This window comes from Mauremys reevesii, linkage group 1 (assembly GCF_016161935.1).
Source record: "Mauremys reevesii isolate NIE-2019 linkage group 1, ASM1616193v1, whole genome shotgun sequence".
Classification (NCBI taxonomy): domain Eukaryota; kingdom Metazoa; phylum Chordata; order Testudines; family Geoemydidae; genus Mauremys; species Mauremys reevesii.
In genome coordinates, this window is record NC_052623.1 from 351,275,292 (window position 1) to 351,293,841 (window position 18,550).

Here is an 18,550-nt window from a genome sequence, read left to right on the forward strand (position 1 = left end):
TTGTTATGCTCTATGCAGACCTTCCAGTAGAGGGGGACACAGCACACACTTTGGCAGTGTATTACATTATGTTGTGAGGTTTTGGAGCCTTTGTCTTCTGGTGATTGCAGAGCTGCCATGCTGTGTGAGTGCATCCCTGAATGTTGTCTTTGTGTGAAGTTTGCAGCTACAGCTACGATGGAAGTCCCTGTCACACTGAGAGCTGGGAAAGCAGGGGCCACTGCCTGTACTAGCTCCTACCTTTGGGCTTTTCATGCCCCAGTTAGTTAAAACACACTTTTAAGGAATCAGAGTGAGGCATTTTCATAGAGGGATTCTTACTCACAAAACAGAAACACCAGATCCGAACACTTGGATCTTCAGATGGATCCAGGTCTGACCTCTGAAATGCCCATCCATCTCAACGGGCTGTTGACTCTGAGCCCTAATGGTGACCATGTCAATATCATGTTAACTCTTTCACTGCTGATCATTTTGGCAGAAATCTCTGGGTAATTTGCTTCTCTCGCTGTCTCCAAATGAATAACACAGGGGACTGTATTATCCCTTGATACATTTAATGCAGCACAAACTTCCTGTGTCTGAGGACTGAGAAGCTGGCACAGACTTCCCAGGATTTTCAACACAGTACCATAGAACCCAGGGACCTCACTACAGAGTATATGGGTCCTTGATCTTATGTGAGTCACAAGATCTTTGTGTTGCTCAGCAGGGCATTCAACGTGTTTCACTACAGCTATTCCCCCCGAGACCCTTAATCACCAACACACCCGTGCGTCTCTGTCTCTGTCACTCTCACATACATAACAAACCACCCAGCTTCTCTCTCACCCAGACACACAGTATCCATCCCTCCTGCATACCCCTACCCACCAGTATGTCGCAGCCACCCCCGTCACATACACACCTAGCACACTGTCCTTCAATCCCCAGCACGCACACACATCCATCTTCCAGGTTTACTCTTAACCATCAACACATCCCAACCATCCCCAACCCACACAACCCCACTCCCCATCACACACACAGCAAAATGCCTGACCTTTCAACCGGCCATACACACCCTCCCCATATACCGTTCACCACCAACACTGCCTGTCAATCCCCGACACGTGCACCTCTCTTCACCCGTCTCGCACACACCTAGCCACTCTGCACCTCTGCCACGCACACACGCTCCCTCTTCGCCTGACTCCGCGGCTATGCCCTCCGTAGCCGTTTGCTGCTATTTGAAGAACCGTTCTTAATTAGTTGAAGCGAACGCACGCCTGGTGAACTGTCGAGCTCCCCCAGAAAACCAGCCACACATATGAGCACCATTTGGTCTCATTAGTCCTGATATTTCACACAACATATTTCTGAGTTTTCTTTTGTGATGGGGATAAAGAAGCCTCCGAGGAGAACAGCCGGAGTATTTTAATGGAGGGATTCTTAGCTATCCAGCCAATGGGAATTCTTTCTATATTAATAGGTGTTTCTGGTCCTTCACCGGCAGGTTAATCCAGCTCTCGTTGACGAGGGGCTATGTGTGTATGTTACAGGCCCAGATCCCCAGCTGCTGTGAATTAGTACAGCTCCATTGTCTTCCTTTCCGGTCCTGAAACGTGGTATCATGTTGCGGGTTGTTGTTAAGCAGCTGATGCGTTCCCATCCCAGCGATGGCTGCGCTTCATAAAGCTTGTACTGCCAAGTGAGCTAACCCGTTCACACCAGCTGAGCATCTGGGCCTGTAACATGCCTCTGCATAGTTCTGTTGGCCTGAATGGCGCTATTCCCATTTGCCTCCAGCTAATAATTTGGCCCATGGGTGTTGCCACCCAACTGCTTGCAGAGAGTGAAATCGACCTCCTCTACATTCATTTCCCAGTCCAGAGGTCTGCATCCCTGGTGGTTCTAACCCAATGCAGCTGATCATTAGGTGAACGTCAGATTCTGTGGGTGACCAGTTCTTGCTGTCAGCTGGATGATCTAGGACAGTGCTAGACAGAGAGACCCCAGCCGAGGCGATGAACCGGGGCCCAGAGCAACAGCTGTCATGGCTGACTTGCCACCGCAGAGCAGCTGTCTGTATCCAACCTTCAGCCCAGAATCCCAAGAGCAGCAATAAAAGCCGTATTCTGTCCCGCCCTCTCTTACTCTCCTGCCTCTTCTCCCCTTGTGTCTGCCTGCTTGTCAAAAACAGAAATATAGTGACCATCTTCCACCTGTCGGAGCTAAGCAAAAAACCTACCCCTTGCCTTTCCACCAAGAAAGGGTGTCCCGGAAAAGAAGAGGATCTAGCTGATACCCTCTCTGTTGAAGGGGACTCTAATGGGGTTTGGTTCTGTTTCTTTTATATAATCGTTTCATTTCATTTTCCAAGTCCTTTATCGTTTATTTAGCACCTTTTCACTTGTGTCTCCTAACCCAGACACTTCCAAACCTTCGCATGGATTTCCTGGGATGTTTGCCACCCAGCTAAGCAGGCTCAGGTCTCTGAATGCCAAACCTTATCGACAACTGTTTAATGTCAACACCTTCGACTCGCTGGGCCCATGTATTCCACCTAAATTAATACAACAGACCTGCTGGTTGCAAGTCAAATGCACTTGCCACTGGCCCATGCTGCAGACAGGTGATGAAGCAGGAAATTAAGTCTCCTGCATCTGAGGCTAGATCTACACCCGGGGAGGGGACGGAGTCAACCTAAGATGCGCAACTTCAGCTACGCAAATAGCGTAGCTGAAGTTGGCGTATCTTAGGTCAATTTACCTGGCCGTGAGGACGGCGGCGAGTCAACCGCTGCTGCTCCCGTCACGCGCGGTGGAGTTCCGGAGTCGACGGCAGAGCGATCGGGGATCGATTTTATTGCGTCTACATTAGACATGATAAATCAATCCCCAACAGATCGATCACTACCCGCCGATCCGGCAGGTAATGTAAACATACCCTGAGAGAAAGAATTGTCCCATGACTAAGGCCCTAGCGGAGGCCTTAGAAGAGTGGGGTTCAAGTCCTGCCTCTGGCAGAGACTTACTTTGGGTGGGTCTCTGGGACCCAGGCACTTAGGCGTTGCTCTGCTCAGTGTCTCAATGCCTAACTGATATAGGAGCATAAATCATTTTCAAAAAGGGATTTAGGCACTTTGGAGTCTAAAGCCCATTGACTGGGCCAGGAAGGGGCCGAGCTGTGTTGGAAAGCCGCAGCTGCAGGGAAGCTAGACATGGATTCCCCAGGAGCCATATGCAGAGCTGTGTGTTGGGACAGGCTGTGAGTGCCTGACAGGTGCAGGTCTAGTGGGGTTTACTGGGGAGCAGCAGCGGCTGGGCAGGGAGCCAATTAGGGTTGCCACCTCGGAGGTACAAAACCCCGGCACCTCTGGGACGAGCCGGAGCCCATAAAACTGGCCAGCTGGCAGTGTGTACGGAGCATCCCAGCAGATTTCCCAGGCCAGCTCCTTCAAAAAAGGAACAATCCTGGGAAAACTGGGACAGGTGGCAATCCCAGGCCAGTGCAGAGGGCACCAACTGAGCCTGGTCTTGTAATCTGCAAGCAGGACCGGCTCTAGGCACCAGCAAACCAAGCACGGGCTTGGGACAGCACAATTTCAGGGGCGGCATTCCGGAGACCTTTTTGTTTTGTTTTGTTTTGGCAGTTGCGCTCCCAGAGGTTTTATTTATTTATTGCTTGGGGCAGCAAGAAACCTAGAGCCGGCCCTGTCGGCAAGCCCCTATTTGCTTGGAATAGAGACTCGGCTGGGGCAGGCACTAGGCCTGGAGAGCCCTGGCTCTCGGTTGGGACTCCCCAGAGGCCCAAACAAGAACCAGTACGGCTCACGTTGAACTGAAACCATTTAAGCTTCTGTCCTAGGGGATCTGCAACCTACCCCTTTCCTGCCAGCCCTAGTAAAACACCCTCCCCCTTAGCCATGTGTCTGAGTTGTTTGGGGACCTACCAGGGCTACAGCTGGTGAAGCACTGTACACCTAGCACGCTATGGCACCCTAGGGGTTCACCAGCACTGAGCAGCCCGAGTACTGCAGAGAAATGTCCATGTTCTCTTTCCTACGGCCCCTCCTCGGAAACCATCATAGGCTCACATCTGCCCCTGCCTCCCTCTCCGGCACACAAGCTGCTTACACACCCAGCTGTGCTGGGAGACCACGCCGATCAATGACAAACAGATCACAGAGCTTCCAAAGGTCCGTGCTGTTGTTCACGTCCGTTTAATTTTCCAGGGCTGGCTCAGAAATCCTCTTGTGATTCTGGCGCAGCGATCCTATCGAGACTCTTTGATACGTTGCATAACGTCGGATTCTTTTCACCAGCCTTCGCTTCTGAAGAACTGTGCAAAGGGGGAGGTTTTCTTCTTGTCTTCGCTTTTAACCCATCCTCTTGTCTTGCACCTGCTCATCAGAGATTACGCTTGTTTCCTCTCCCCGGAGCCTTTAGAAGTGGTTCAATGTCAGTACCAAATCGGCTCTGATTAGAGCACTGTACTTTTAACACAAGCTCTTTAGGCGTTTATCCTACAAGGGAAGAGAAATTGCTTTTCCTTCTGCTTTCCTCTCCTTCCCTTAGCCACTTTCTTGCTCATCTGGTCAGATCTCATAAGTTAAGCAGAGTCAGAGCCAGTCAGCCTCGACTGGGAGAGCTGAAGGTGTTGGTGAGTCAATAGGTGGCGCTCTTCCCTTTGCGTCAGTACCAATCTATCGATTAAAAGTACAGCCAGTTGCTTGACTACACTCGCGGTTTGTTCTGAAAAATGTTCAAGAGACCAAATAATTGAACGTAGCCAAATTTATTATCTAAAGACAAAGCAGTACAATACGAAAAGGAGTCATGAAATTAACAGGCAGCAGGTTTAAAACAAACAAAAGTATGTATTTCTTCACACAACACACAATCAGTCTGTGGAACTCTTTGCCAGAGGATGTTGTGAAGGCCAAGACTATAACAGGGCTAAAAAAAGAACTAGATAAGTTCATGGAGAGTAGGTCCATCAATGGCTATTAACCAGGATGGGCAGAGATGGTGTCCCTAGCCTCTGTTTGCCAGAAGCTGGGAATGAGCGACAGGATCACATGATGATTACCTGTTCTGTTCACTCCCTCTGAAGCACCTGGCACTGGCCACTGTCGGAAGACAGGATACTGGGCTAGATGGACATTTGGTCTGACCCAGTATGGCCGGTCTTATGTTCTTTCATGTACCCTCCTGCAGAGAAGCAATTCTTCTCTCCCAGTGTGTAGCCCTTACACAGAAGGTGTGCTTCAAAGATACGCCTGCAAGACTCCTTGTATTTATAGGATGGTTGCTCACAAGATAGAAAGAATTTTGTACACCATCTAAGAGCCAGTTCCTTAACTTGTTCTGTACCTTCTCTTTCTTTTGGATACTTGCATTCCAGGTACGAGTCCATGGAGGAACCTCCCCGCTTGTACCAGGGCAGAATATTAGTGTATTTTGCCTTTGACAGTTTTCCTATCCACTTATGCCAAATGCTGAGTTGTCCTGTTCCAAGGTATTGTGGGATATACCAGTGAATATCACACAAGCATATCACACAAACAGATTTGGACGACCTTGAAAACTGGAATAATAGCAATGGGATGAAATTTAATAGTGCAAAGTGCAAGGTCATGCACTTAGGGATTAACAAGAAGAATTTTTGCTCTAAGCTGAGGACGTATCAGTTGGAAGCGAGAGAGGAGGAGATGCATTGTGTATGCATTGATAGCAGCATGACTATGAGCTGCCAGTGTGATACGGCCGTGAAAAAGGTCAATGCTGTTTGTGCAGAGACCGTATTGCGTGCTTTGTGAAAGTGAAACGGCCTTTCAGGAGAGGGTATTTCCTCTAAGAGTCAGGGCTGGGGCTAGGCAGAGGGCATATCAGCAGATGCCAAGAATGATGTTTTTAAGGGGGTGCCCTCAGCCTGTCTTCCATCCCCGCACTATCAGATGGGAGCTGCTGTGCAGTGACTATGTGACTCTGGCCTGTCCATCAGTAGCTGGGAGCCACCTCAGTGGATTTGGCCTGGCTGCCTTCCCCCCAATACAGCTTTTGGGATGCAGGGGACACTGCACCAGTGTGAGGTGCCTAGGGCAGCAAAAAGCCCATCACTGGCGCTGTTAATAGATAGTCTCCATTTGTTTGTGAGTAGGGGTCTGGAACTGTGCCCTATCGCATACATCTCTCTACGTACCACAGATGAGAGCCATGCTCTGCAATCGCCGTTCCCACTGCTTTCCCAGATAGCCCCTTGGATGTATTTCAAGTTGTACACTTCAAACTAGGGTCACTTTCCAAGACTTCTTCTGTCTTTAATTTATCTTCCCTCATTATCAACGTCTGCTGTGCATCTCCGAAGGCAGAATACTCTTACTCTCATACTGCCTGAAATTGAATTAGCCGAGATTAGCTCAGTCGCCCTGGTGTAGATCCACAAAGCCTTGGAGTTCCTCCTTCGTTGGCCGATGCTTGCATCTTCCTCAGCAAACAGCCAGAAAGGTCTGCAGGTGATTTGTACCATGTGGATGATATTGTCAGTGAGGGGCTTTTATCTAAATCCAGTTATCTGCAATATACAGAGGAGTATCTGATTTCGTTGCCTAATGCAATTACTCCAAACCAAAGGGCCGCAGGCGGGTTTGAACCCAGGCCTACAGCAAAGACCTCTCCCATGTGAGCTAAAGGAGTAAGCCATTTGCCAGTAACGGCAGTAGGCTATTATCCTCTATGTAGACCAGTCACTGGGGGAGAATGTAACACACACTTCATTGTCTTGGCCCCCTGAGAGGCTGGCTGGGTTTAGGTTGATGTGGTGCTGAGCAAAGCTCAATAATGTTGAGCCTGAAAGTTCCTAGATCTAAGGACCAGACATTTACTTCCAGCCCCAAATGCATGTGGTCTTCTCCCCTCCCCCATTCTCTGCACCTGGCTCAGTCCTACATGGAGCATCACGGCCCCATTGCTAGTAGCACTGTGGCCAGAAAAGAATGGACAGTGTAGAAAAAAGTCCTCTGTGCCCAAGCCTGGTGGATGAAATGCACCTTGCAAGCTGGATGGAGAGCACTGCTTCACCCTAAACCACAGCTCTCTTCCCCAGCTCTCTGTTTCCCCCAGCCCTCGCTATTCTGCTGAGCAGCTCCACCTAGTTCAAGCCTTGCCTCCATCCAGGGTCTCAGTGTGAGGGGTCGAAGGCCAGAGAGCCAAACATCTCCTCTGCCAGTGCCCCTCTGAACTGAGTGGGTTTACCCACAGTGCTGGCCAACTGTCTTGTAGGGAGAAAAGTCTGGGAGCTCTCCCATAACAGGGGAAGGAAACAGATGGGGTTTTCTGTCCCTTTCTTACACAGACCATGAAACACTAAGACCAGCCCTGATTTGCATTTACATCTCCTCCTATGTTCCTTCCTGGTTGTAGCCCCCTTGCTAGGCTTTCTCTGTTGCTATGGCCTTCCCCCCTCCCCCCACATCCCCACCCACGCCCATGCCACAAGATCTCATTGCACCAGTTTCCTTTCTAGCTGGTGGCTGAATATCACAAGTATGTTTTCAATCAGGGCTCGGATAGACAGGGCCTAAATCTAATTAAAGCTTCGAGGGCGATCAGAATGCAACAAAAATAAGTCGTAAAAATACCTCCCGACCCTGTTCCTGGCTCCTCCATCTGTTACTGTTTTCCTAGTTCTTCATCTCACACCAAGGTTTACAAAACCCCACTGGAACGTCTAAAGCCAGGATGGTTCTGGATACCCCAGGCCCAACAGGAGAATCCAGTGTCGTAATTTGGGATGGAAACAGGTTTGCTTACTAAACGGACACAAATCTGCAGCAGTATCACTGTCTTCCACTAAGAGGTGCTGTAAGGTTAATTCAGACGCCTTTCTAAAGGGGAGCTAGCGCCGTAAGGATTGGTTATGCGGAGAGTCCTTGGAGAACCCCAGGTGAATCCTGGGGGCGTATTCAGGGGCTGTAAGTTACATGTTAGTGTGTCGGCTCCCATTACAGAACTAGAAGCAAGCTGCAAAATTCGCACCTGGCTCGAAACCTGGATTCTGAAACGCCGTCTCTCGTCATCCGCAAGATTATGGGGTCTGTTTGCCTCAGGCCTATCTCTAGGCATAACCCATGATGTACAAAGAAGGAGATTTGTGTGGCTGATGTAGGACATTTATAAGGAGTGATCAGGTGCTCTGCCTTGCTAGGTGGAGGGATAGCTCAGTGGTTTGAGCACTGGCCTGCTAAACCCAGGGTTGTGAATTCAATCCTTGCGGGGGCCAGTTAGGGAACTGGGGTAAAATTCTGTGCAGGGATTAGTCCTGCTTTGAGCAGGGGGTGGGACTAGATGACCTCCTAAGGTCCCTTCCAACCCTGATGTTCTATGATTCTGTGTGTGTGGCCCTGACCTGCTGGGGGTGCTCTAGCTAGAGTGCAGTAGCAAGGTCTGCAGTGGCTGCTTGCTAATGAACAAGTAATAGGGTCACTGCTGTTCTCTGAGTTGGCCTGCCTCAGCCTCTACTTCCAGGTACTAAGCCCAGGTGGCCTCACAGATGAGAGTATGTAGTGGGGCATGTCAGTGCTGCACTGGCAAGCCAGGTATCTGCATGTGCAGGAGGCCAGAGACCTAATGGTACAGGAGCAAGGGGGGAAATCTGCCACTGACACCTGTGGCAGGTTGTCAGTATTCACTGCTGCGTTTGAACATGTTTATTGCCGTGATGTCAGCAGCTTGTCCATCATCCGCTTAAAGGCATTCTTGGCCCCTTATGTCTCATCACAGCTGTGCCTTCCTCAGGCCTGGTCTACACTAGGCATTTAAACCGGTTTTAGGAGCGTAAAACCGATTTAACGCCACACACACACACAGACCCTTTTATATATATATATAAAGGCTCTTTAAACAAACTTCTGTCCTCCCTCCGAGAGAGAGAGAGTAGCTGCTCGGAATTATTTAGGGTTAGTTAGGTTAGTGTGTGGCGCAGATTGGCGGGTATTGGCGCGGCCGGTACCACAGTGCACCACTGACCTCTCACACCTCAATGACTTGGAGGCAATGCAGTGGCCAGGTAGACAGGAAAAAACTTTTGAATTTTTTTTCTTTTTTTGCTGCCTGAGCGCAGCTCAGATCATCAGCATGTGCAAAAAAAAAAAAAAAAAGAAAAAAGAAAGAAAGCATGGACGCATGCGATCGGATGTGGCAGGCAAATCAAATCAAGGCAAATCTGTTCTATCAAAGAAAAACAGAAAAAAAAAAAATTTTTAAAATCTTTAAAACAGACAGCATAGCAGGGGCTCAGCGCACACAAGCACAACTAAAAAATGAAAAAAAGAAAAAGCCAAAAGGACAAATGGATGGACTGGGACTGGAGGATCCCCCCAGTCCCAGCATTCTGCTGGTCCCAGTATTTCTTCTCTTGGCAAAGCTCCTCCAGCTTCTGGGTGGTCACACAGTGTCCAGGGTGGGCACCCAGGGCACCCCCCCCCCCTCCACCCCCCCCACCCCCACCCAGTGAAGGAAACAATCCTCTCTTTTACTCTTTTACTGCACTAGACCTAATGCTGCGCAGCGATGCGCTGCATGCCTCAACACCTCCTCCTCCCAACCCCGCCATGGGTGGCTGATGTGCATGGTGGACTGGTATCTGTCCTACTCATCATCTCATGGGGCATTGGGGGGGTGCAACAGCAAGGGCTAGTAACCATGCAGACTAGCATTGGTGAGGTCTATTTGCTGTAGCTGGTGCCTAATTTGTGGGGTATATCATCATATCATCATCAAATCATCATCATCAAGCAGCCACAGCTGCATCAGTCCTTCCCCCCCCCAAACCCCTGTGTTAAAACAAAGATTCAACTGCCTCAGCTCTCCTGCTGGGCTCCTCTCCTCCTCCCTCACTCTCCCCTGTTGTCTGTGGACTACACCATAGCAGCTGGAGGAGGCCTCCTTCTCATCATCTCTCTCCAAGTTCAGTTATTGTCTCATTCCATATTACTTTATTACACACACAAGGATGGGGGGGAAGAGGGAAGAAGCCCAGAAGGGAGGGGGAAACTCATAATTTCTGCAGGATCTGACACAGAGCAGCTGTGCTCTCTGATACAGTGGTTCTCTAGTACACTTGCCCATATTCTCTAGGAGGACTTTCTTTTTTTAGATATAACAAATGGTGCAGTGCAAAGGACTGGTAGCCATGATCATCTTTTACCAATTTATGGATTAGTAGATGGTGCAGTATGGCTGGTAACCATCTCTGTCGACAGTCACAAAAGGTAAAAAGGCTCCATGATTGCCCATGCTATGGCATCTGCCACCTCAGTGACCTCTGCAAACCCCAGTAGGGCTCCCTGTGGTCTACGAAAACCTGGGCTGCGGAGATTGGCCCTGAAAGGAATGTCATGTGGTGCCTCCCTGCATCCCAAAGGTCCTCGTTGTCAGGGTTCCTTGCACAAAGGCTGACAGCTGTTCCATTTCAGCATGCACGGACAGCAAGCACGGAAGGACTGTTTTTTTCCAGCTAGGAGGAAAAGGAAGAACAAAACTCAGTGTGTGTACAAGTGAGAGAGATCGGTAACAATCTGCCCTGGACTGAACACAAAATGGCTGCTACTGTCGATCGGCTGCACAAGCCTTAGACTTAAAGGTGCAACACACAGAAATGGAATCCCATGCAGTGGTGCCATAGTGCCATATACCACATTGGGTCATGGGATAAGCCTAAATGATCAGCAGGATTTTTTGTATCTTCCACAACGGGTCCGTAGGGCATAGAAAATCAAGCTGGGTGGGGCCTCTCCTGCAGTGATTGTGTGGGATATGTGATAGCGGCCAGGCAGAAGTGCACACCGTACTCTGTGAGAGAGATGCATGGTCTAGGGTGTAGCTGATGGAGTGAATTCAAGTTACTGGTTCAAATCCAGCCCAAGCGTATTGAGAGTGGCCAGAAGTCAGTGCCATCTCAATGTTCTTTGATGGCTGACGAGAAGTCAGCTGGAGAATCAGTCCTACATAGACAGGTCCCACAAGCTGCCCTCAGTTGCCATTGTGACTCTTGCTGGCAGAATGGCCAAGGAGCGATTAGGCCATAGAAACTGCATTGTCGGGGGAGGTATATTGCTTGGGGTGTCCAGGGGATGCTCCCACCTGTGCAGTACCTGCTCTGCAGACAATCAGAAGGCTCCATTGTCCAGCGCTGTCAACCCAGCACCTGTCAGCAGCCCTACGTTAAAAATATGTACAGAGCTTTACAATTGAAATTGATTTCCAAAGCAATTTACAGACTAGGTACAGGTATGGCATCATCATTTACCACTGAAATGCGGCCACCTCTAGGATAACACTTGACCACTGTCTAACAGCACATAGAAACACTACAGTACTACAAGAGACTCATAGACTTTAAGGCTAGAAGGGACTTTGTTGATAATCTAGTCTGATCCCCTGCACATCACAGTTGCTTATTATTTATTGTGTGTATTACAGGAGTGTGTACAGACTCTAACGGATACCCACCAACTTCTGTTGTGCTAGTGAAGTGCAAACACACAGCAAAAGCCACACCCGCTCCTTGCAATATAAATAGACAAAAGAAGGGGTATTAACCCCCCTTCCCCCCGCAATACCTGAGGCACAGAGAGACTAAGTGACTTGGCTAAGGTCACATGGAGAGCTGAGCATCAGAGTCCCAGTCCAGTGTCTTAACCACAAGACCATCCTCTTTTCAGAAGCCCCGGAAATGCCTGTTTTTAAAGGCCAGGCCAGTCTGGATTCTCAGGAGCTCCTCAGCTGTGGATCGACTCTACTGAGCTGATGGACTTCACAGATCAAGTCAGTTTCGTACTCTTGAGCTCAGAGCGCTTCCATTGACTCTAAACCAGTGGTTTTCAGTCTGTGGTCTGCGGACCCCTGGGTGCTTCCAAGGGGATCCGCATCTTCAGTCGAAATTTTTTAGGTGTCTGCAAATGAAAAGAGGTTGAAAACCACTGCCTCTAAACAACGAAACAGCCCGCTGCCCTTCCCTTTGGCAGGGAGACGAGCAGTCCATCCCCTTCTGAAACCAGGAGCTTTCCTTGTGGACGCGAGTCCGGGGGGGTGCGTGAGCCCCGCGCGAGCCCCTCGCGCCCCCAGGAGGAGGGGTGGGATCCTGCAGCATTCTTGTGCAATCCGCTCCAGCTCCCACCCGCTGATCGCGGCTGGTGCGCAGCACCAATCTGAAGCTGTATCTCTCCCCTTCCAACACGGCTATCTCTTGGCAGGGGATAAATTGGCATGTAAGGGAAGGCGTTTGGGGAACGGGCGCTGTGATCGCGTAGCCTATCTGCCTTCTGCTCCCTTTACTTTTTTGTCTGAGAACATTAGCACCTTGTAATTGCTGTAGGGAGAGGTGTGCAGCTGTGTATTAATTAAAGAGAGAGCGAGAGAAGGAGGCAGAGGGAAGGGGGAAAAAAATAATACAGGCACCGCCAGGGAGTGTGTTTGTTTAATCTGCACTCTGTAAGTCAGCCTGACTTTGCTTCCCAGGCAGTTTGCAAAGGGAACGCTCGTCCTGTCTAGGAAATACAGAGTCTCTGGAATGAAGATCCTAGGTCTGCTGGAGTGAGGGTGGGGAAAAAAGTAGTAGCCCAGCCAGTGCCAGCCTTACCTGAGTTGCAGGATCTCGCCTGCATGCCGTGCCCCCGTTTGAAAGGCCTGTTGTGGAGGAATAAGTCAGGAAGGATGGGTGTGAAATGGCCTGGCCCCGCCCCTCTGCTGCGACTCCTTGAGATGACTCCAGCTGCCCCCTTCCCTCTTGGTATCAACTGTCGGTAACAACAATAATGACCTTGGATTTATAGAATACCTGAAGGCTGCACAAAGGGTCACCAACCTGGCGGGGCGGGCTGGGTCCCAGGGTCTGATTGAGCTGGGCAGGACTTGGGCTGCGTGAGGGGAACAAGGTAGCAGGGTCTAAGACACTTTTCTGCTCTCTGATCCTCAGGCCAGCTGGGGCCCAAACCTGCTTCTGGAGTCACCTAGAGCAGCCTAAGGGCTGCTCTAAGGAATGCAGTCCCCTTCAAATTCCCGGCCATGATCCTGGCCTGCCCAGGAACACCCTGCCCCTGGCATTGGGGTAGGATTCCCCCTCCACTGGGGGAGCAGGCTAGCTCCCTATTTCAGGAGAATCCTTGGGAGCCCTGTTCAAGAAACTCCCAACCCCGTCCTCTTTGTGCCACTGGAGCAGCACAAAGAAATCAGAGCAGAGGACCCAGAGCTGGCCATATATAAAAGAATCACTTCACCCAGCTTTGAAATGCAGATGTCTCTGGGGTGGGATGTGGGCGCTGTTTAACAGCTGTGCTGCACAGCGGTTACTAAATGGCTATATTCGTTTATGTAACAATTTCACATAGTGCTGTAGATATGCAAAGTCCCTGGCCCAAGGAGTTTAACCCGCCAAGTTTTATCAGAGTGTCCGACTGGATGGAGCGGGAAAGAATATACACAGGAAGGCCATGGGCTTGTTTGGATGGAGGAGAAGCAAGAAGGATTACATTCTTTAACTGCGCCATCAGCCTGGGATCTGAAGGAGCCCAGCTGAGCTGGGTTCTTTTCTGGCTTACACTCTGTCACCAGACACAGAGATTTGGACACTGGGACTTGGCTAACAATTTGGATGGCAGTGCGCCACTCAGCATGGGATCCAGCTCGCCCTCCCAGGGCTGTGTCAGTGTTTCACCCCCAGATCGGATGATCTCCCCGCACTGCCCGCCACATCTGACCCAGCGATTGCAAGAACGGCAGTGTCTGGGCAACACAGCGCTCATAGCATCATGGGTTCTTTTGGCACATGCCTGGACAGTTTGCTTTAGTAGGTTAATTTGGGCTTTCCCCCCGTGGCTCTCATCAGCCCTGGTGTTTAGTTCTCTTATCTCGATGAAGAGGTGGGCGGGATTTTTCATACAGATGTAGCCTGCCATTTTTTCCACTAGTCTCTGGGGCCTGTTTGTTTCTTGGACCATGTCCCATGCCCAGTGCAATGATGTCATGACTCAAACCCCGCCCAGTGTCATGATGCACAGGTGCTAACCCCACTCCCAGGTGGTTTGGGGAGGTTTTTTTGGACCAATCGGGCTTGTTTTGCTCATTTTTTAAAGCCACAACACAGAATTACGTGCTACAGCACCAGCACATGGTCCATTCCACAGCCTCTACTGCTTCGCTCCCTCGTCACTTCTAGCAGTGCACAGCTCTCAGACGAGGTCGCACCTGCAACCTGATTATCTCTTAAATAAGGGCACGTCACAGTCCCAGGACTGTCATTCTGCAGCCCTGTGAGGACTGAATGGAGGGACGTGTTTGTACCAGGACAGGGGCATGTCTGATGTTGGAGTCAGCTTCTTGGGAGGCAGACAGTACTTCCTGTCTCAAATCAAGTGGCCGGAGCAGGAAATCCTGCGGGGGTCTTTTCTGGCTCTTGTACTGCTCTTGAGAACTGGCTTTCCATTGCCTTCACGCTTTCCTGAAACTTCAGTTCAAGCCATTTGAATTTTGCAGCATATTGCTTCCAAATGGTCTCTACTTCCGTTATTTCAGCTGGCTCCTTTTTTGTGCTGTAGCAAAGAGGTGTTATTGCCAGATAGACAATCCAACTCTTCCTGCTCCCTTAAGTAGCTTCTTTTACATTTGATTGATGCAAAACAGCTTTTTGCTGCAGTTTCACTGTGACGTTTCCCAGGAATGCCCAGAGAGTCACCGTTGTTCTTTACCTAGTACAAAAGGCCCCTTGCCTCCATGTTAAGGGCTGTTATAAAGAGGAGGATGATCAATTCTCTGTGTCCACTGGGGACAGAGCAAGAAGTAATGGGCTTAACCTGCAGCGAGGGAGATTCCGGTTAGATATTAGGGAAAACTTTCTAACTCTAAGAGTAGTTAAGCTCTGGAACGGGCTTCCAAAGGAGGTGGTGGAATCCCCATCATCACAGTTTTTTAAGAACAGGTTTTTAAGGGTCTTCTTGGCCCTTTCTCAGTACAGGGGGCTGGACTAGATGACTTCCCGAGGGCCCTTCCAGCCCTGCATTTCAATGCTTCTGTGGGAAGGTTCTCTGCTTCTTTCCCAGCCATTGTGCTTGCAAACCATTAACTGTTCCCTGGCAACCGTTCCTGGCACAGTCTCCAGCACCCTCGGGTAGGTTCGTCTCTCAAAGAGGCCAGATCGTTGCAATTCAGCTTCTGCTGCCTGTGCTTGCCCACCGGTACACGCCCAGACCGGGGACAGTTTTAAAAGTAGGGTTTATTGAACTTAGTATCAAAGAACAAATAAATACAGCTTGCACAAGCCCTTTTAGAGTACACACCACGCTGCTGGCCCAGCCAGGTCTACCCCATTGGCTCCCCTCAGCCAAGGGACAAGGTAAAGCTAACCCGGACATTCCCTTATGAGTGCTGCGCTGGCAGGGGAATGTGCTAGTGACAGTGGTGTTTCCTCACTAGGTTCAGCAGCTGTGACTCTAAATGTGAACAAGGAGGGGCTCTCTGGTGTGAATGTGTCATTCTATAAGGTCCCACAACCGTGCTTTAAGAAAAGAGGCGTCTTTGCTGCTCTACTGGAATCCACAGTTATTTCTGTCCCTGTCAACCTCAGTAAAACTGTCTTACACGGACCCTCAATGACTTGAGTGCCCCTAAATCCATTGCCCCATGGAACTAATGGAGCTTCTACATATCTGCTGGGTGCCGCAGCCAAAGAGTTAACCAGGGATCTACACACTTGTCTCACAAAGGAACTGGGGAGAGCCCATGCCCACTGCTCTTAGCCTCCAACACAGCCATGCAGTGTCACCAGACCCACTGTGGGTGGGAAGAAGATGACTAGTTTACGTACCCCAGGACCTTGCTACTTCTAAATTAATGAAGGTCACAGCACACTGAACTGTGGAAGGGTCACTCTATCACTAACACACACTTCCATTTCAGCAATGATTTCTATTTCAATCTCTCATCCTGCAAAAAAAAAAAAAACAGATGGCTACGACTGGCCATGGAATGACCTTTGAAAACAGCCCGTGTGTCAAACAAATGGTTAGCGCGGCTGCATCTCCGGGAACAATTCGTCTTTCCCTGACTTCCCATGACATTGAATCTGTTCTCCAAAGGAAGGAAGGCACAACGTTGGGTCGTTCTGGCCAGATTTTTCACCTGCAGCACCCATTGCCTTTAGTGCTTCTGAAAATAAGGCCAAAGGCATGACCTGAGAGAGGCAAGGAGCGGTGTCAGAAAGTATGACAGGGATGGTCGGGCTTAGGGGTCAGCACATTGGCAGTTGGACCTAGTGGATGAAGCCGGGGGGATCAGATCTGGAATGAGTCCAGATCGGGGTTGGAACAAGGCTGGAGCAAGAACAAGGCTGGAGCACGCAAAGGTCTGCGGAATCTGTTCCCATTATGAGATACTGGAGAGTTCTAAGCCATGAGGTGACACTGAGCAGCATCACTCATAGTTTTGAAACCAAGACTGGCTGTCTCTCTAAACGGGCTTCTCTAGGAATGATTTGGGGGCAGTTTTCTGGCCCGTGCTACACAGGAGGTCAGACTAGATGATCACAACGGTCCCTTCTGGCCTTGGAATCTATGAATCTAATGAATCTCTTGAGTCCCAGGCTATTAGTTATCCACTGGACCAAACTCTAACCAGGAGACCACTCTGGGTCTGAGATGTGACAAAGTGCATGACATCCATCCATCCGCCCGTTCACACTCACACACTCAGAGCAAGTCTGGCCGCTGTCTAGGGAACTGCTAGCGAGCAAAGAGTTCAAAGACACAGCTCCCAACGTTTGTTATGGATGCAAAGATTTCCCGCGTTCTTGACCTGGGGTCGGGTCGGCTGAAGCACAGAGCTGGGTTGAGCTGCATTATGCTGCTAAGAAGGAATCTCTGAAATTCTTCTAATGTCCCTCTATATTTCAGTGTCTCTGCTGTTCTCACTCCACTGGGATTACCAGGGAATTGGCAGGGTCCCTGGTACTCCAAAAAGTTAGCTCACCAGGCCAGGCAAATTCTACCCCAGGCTGGAAACTCTTCAGCAGGTTCATTTACGTTTTAAAAGAAAGTAGAGGGTTGTAATTAATTAAACATGCAGATGAAACCAGCCCCCAGCATTTCTATTTCTATGCAATGCCATTTATTTCATGCTGGCCCCAAATTTTCCGTTTTCGATGTGCCACCAATTTGTATGTTGACAAATCATTTCTGAATCGTAGCTGTTGTGGGCAAAGCTGGGGGGTTGGGCTGGGGGAGACAGTTGGGCTTTTTGGGGAGCCCCCAGTAGGTTCAGCTTTGGCAGCAGAGACACTCACAAAATCAGTTCTCAGCTCTCTCCTTTCCTGCGGGGCCTATAAAGAACTTGACCATGGCTAGGCTGCCGGTGTCATGAGACCACTGCCAGTTATGCTGACCAGTACTGTCTTGTTTCCTTGTTCTTCCCCGTCTGTCAGTATCCATCTCTTGACTCTTGTCTTATACTTAGATTGTCAGCTCGTAGGCGCAGGGACTGTCCCTTTGTTCTGAGTCCGTACAGCCCCTAGCACCCCGGGCGATGGATCCTAGGCACTACGTGACACAAACAATAAAAAATAAAAACAAAAATAAATGTGTGATTTTGTGACTATTCCCAGAAAAGAAACTCCTAACTGGATAGCCCAAATCTGAAATTCCCACTTGATTGAAATTCCCCGTGGTTATTTACAGAAGGCTCCCAATCAGGGGACAGAAGCAATGTCACATGACTCATGCACATGACCAGTACAGGGTGAAGTTTGAAGATCAAGTAAATGCCGGGAATTCCTTGTGTGCGAGAGAACTATCTGGAAGGAGAAATTCACGAAGAAATTGCAGATTTTGCAGTCTGCTGACCGGGGCCGGTGCTACCATTAAGGCGAACTAGGCTGTTTGGCGCCACAAGCCTAGGAGGAGAATTAGAGCGGGGGCGGCATGCTTGGGGAGAAGGCGGAGCAGAGGTGAGCTGGGGTGGGGAGGTGCTGCACGGCTCCTGGGCGGGGAGAGGGGAGCTGCCGCAGTGGGGGCATCTCAGGGTGCAGGGGGGGGGGAGCTGCCACAGGGCTGGGGGGTGGGGGGGGCGCAAGGTGGAAGTTTCGCCTAGGGTGCGAAACTTCCTTGCACCGGCCCTGCGGCTGACAGATAATGAAGATTTAAAAAAGAGGCAAAAGTGGAAGAACAAAATAATTTACTATGAATCCTTCACTCGCCTCTGTCAGTCAAAGGCCATTGAAGTCAATGAAACGATTCCAGTTGAGTTCAGTGAGCTTTGGATCCAGCCCTAAACACTCTGTCAAAGGGTCTGATTCAGCTAAGAAGGTGGCACTTTTCAAAACAATTTTCTGAGCAGATCATCAGAAACAAATATCTCTAGGATCCGCCACAGAGTCAGAACATTCTCAAGAAGTTACTTATCACCATTAAAATCCTTTTATCCGACTAATCCTTCAAAGGCAGGTGAGATCAGGGTGGATTAGCACAGCCTTGCAAATACATTATTTGAACATTTTTCCGGAAAGACGAGTGGATGCAAAA

The 18,550-nt window shown here is 49.7% G+C and overlaps 1 long non-coding RNA gene across 2 annotated transcripts; it reads right to left on the reverse strand.

Annotated features, from left to right (window-relative positions):
• Positions 1-8,716: 8,716 nt before the first annotated feature.
• On the reverse strand, positions 8,717-16,342 carry LOC120404614. Of its 2 annotated transcripts, none has more exons than XR_005598082.1 (6): positions 15,844-16,342; positions 12,625-12,781; positions 11,606-11,938; positions 11,138-11,202; positions 10,298-10,500; positions 8,717-8,775 (listed from the first exon to the last, which is right to left on the reverse strand). It is a non-coding gene; the product is annotated as an uncharacterized LOC120404614 (long non-coding RNA). The 2 variants fall into 2 exon arrangements; XR_005598099.1 differs by having other exon boundaries at positions 11,127-11,202.
• Between the last annotated feature and the right edge of the window lie 2,208 nt (positions 16,343-18,550).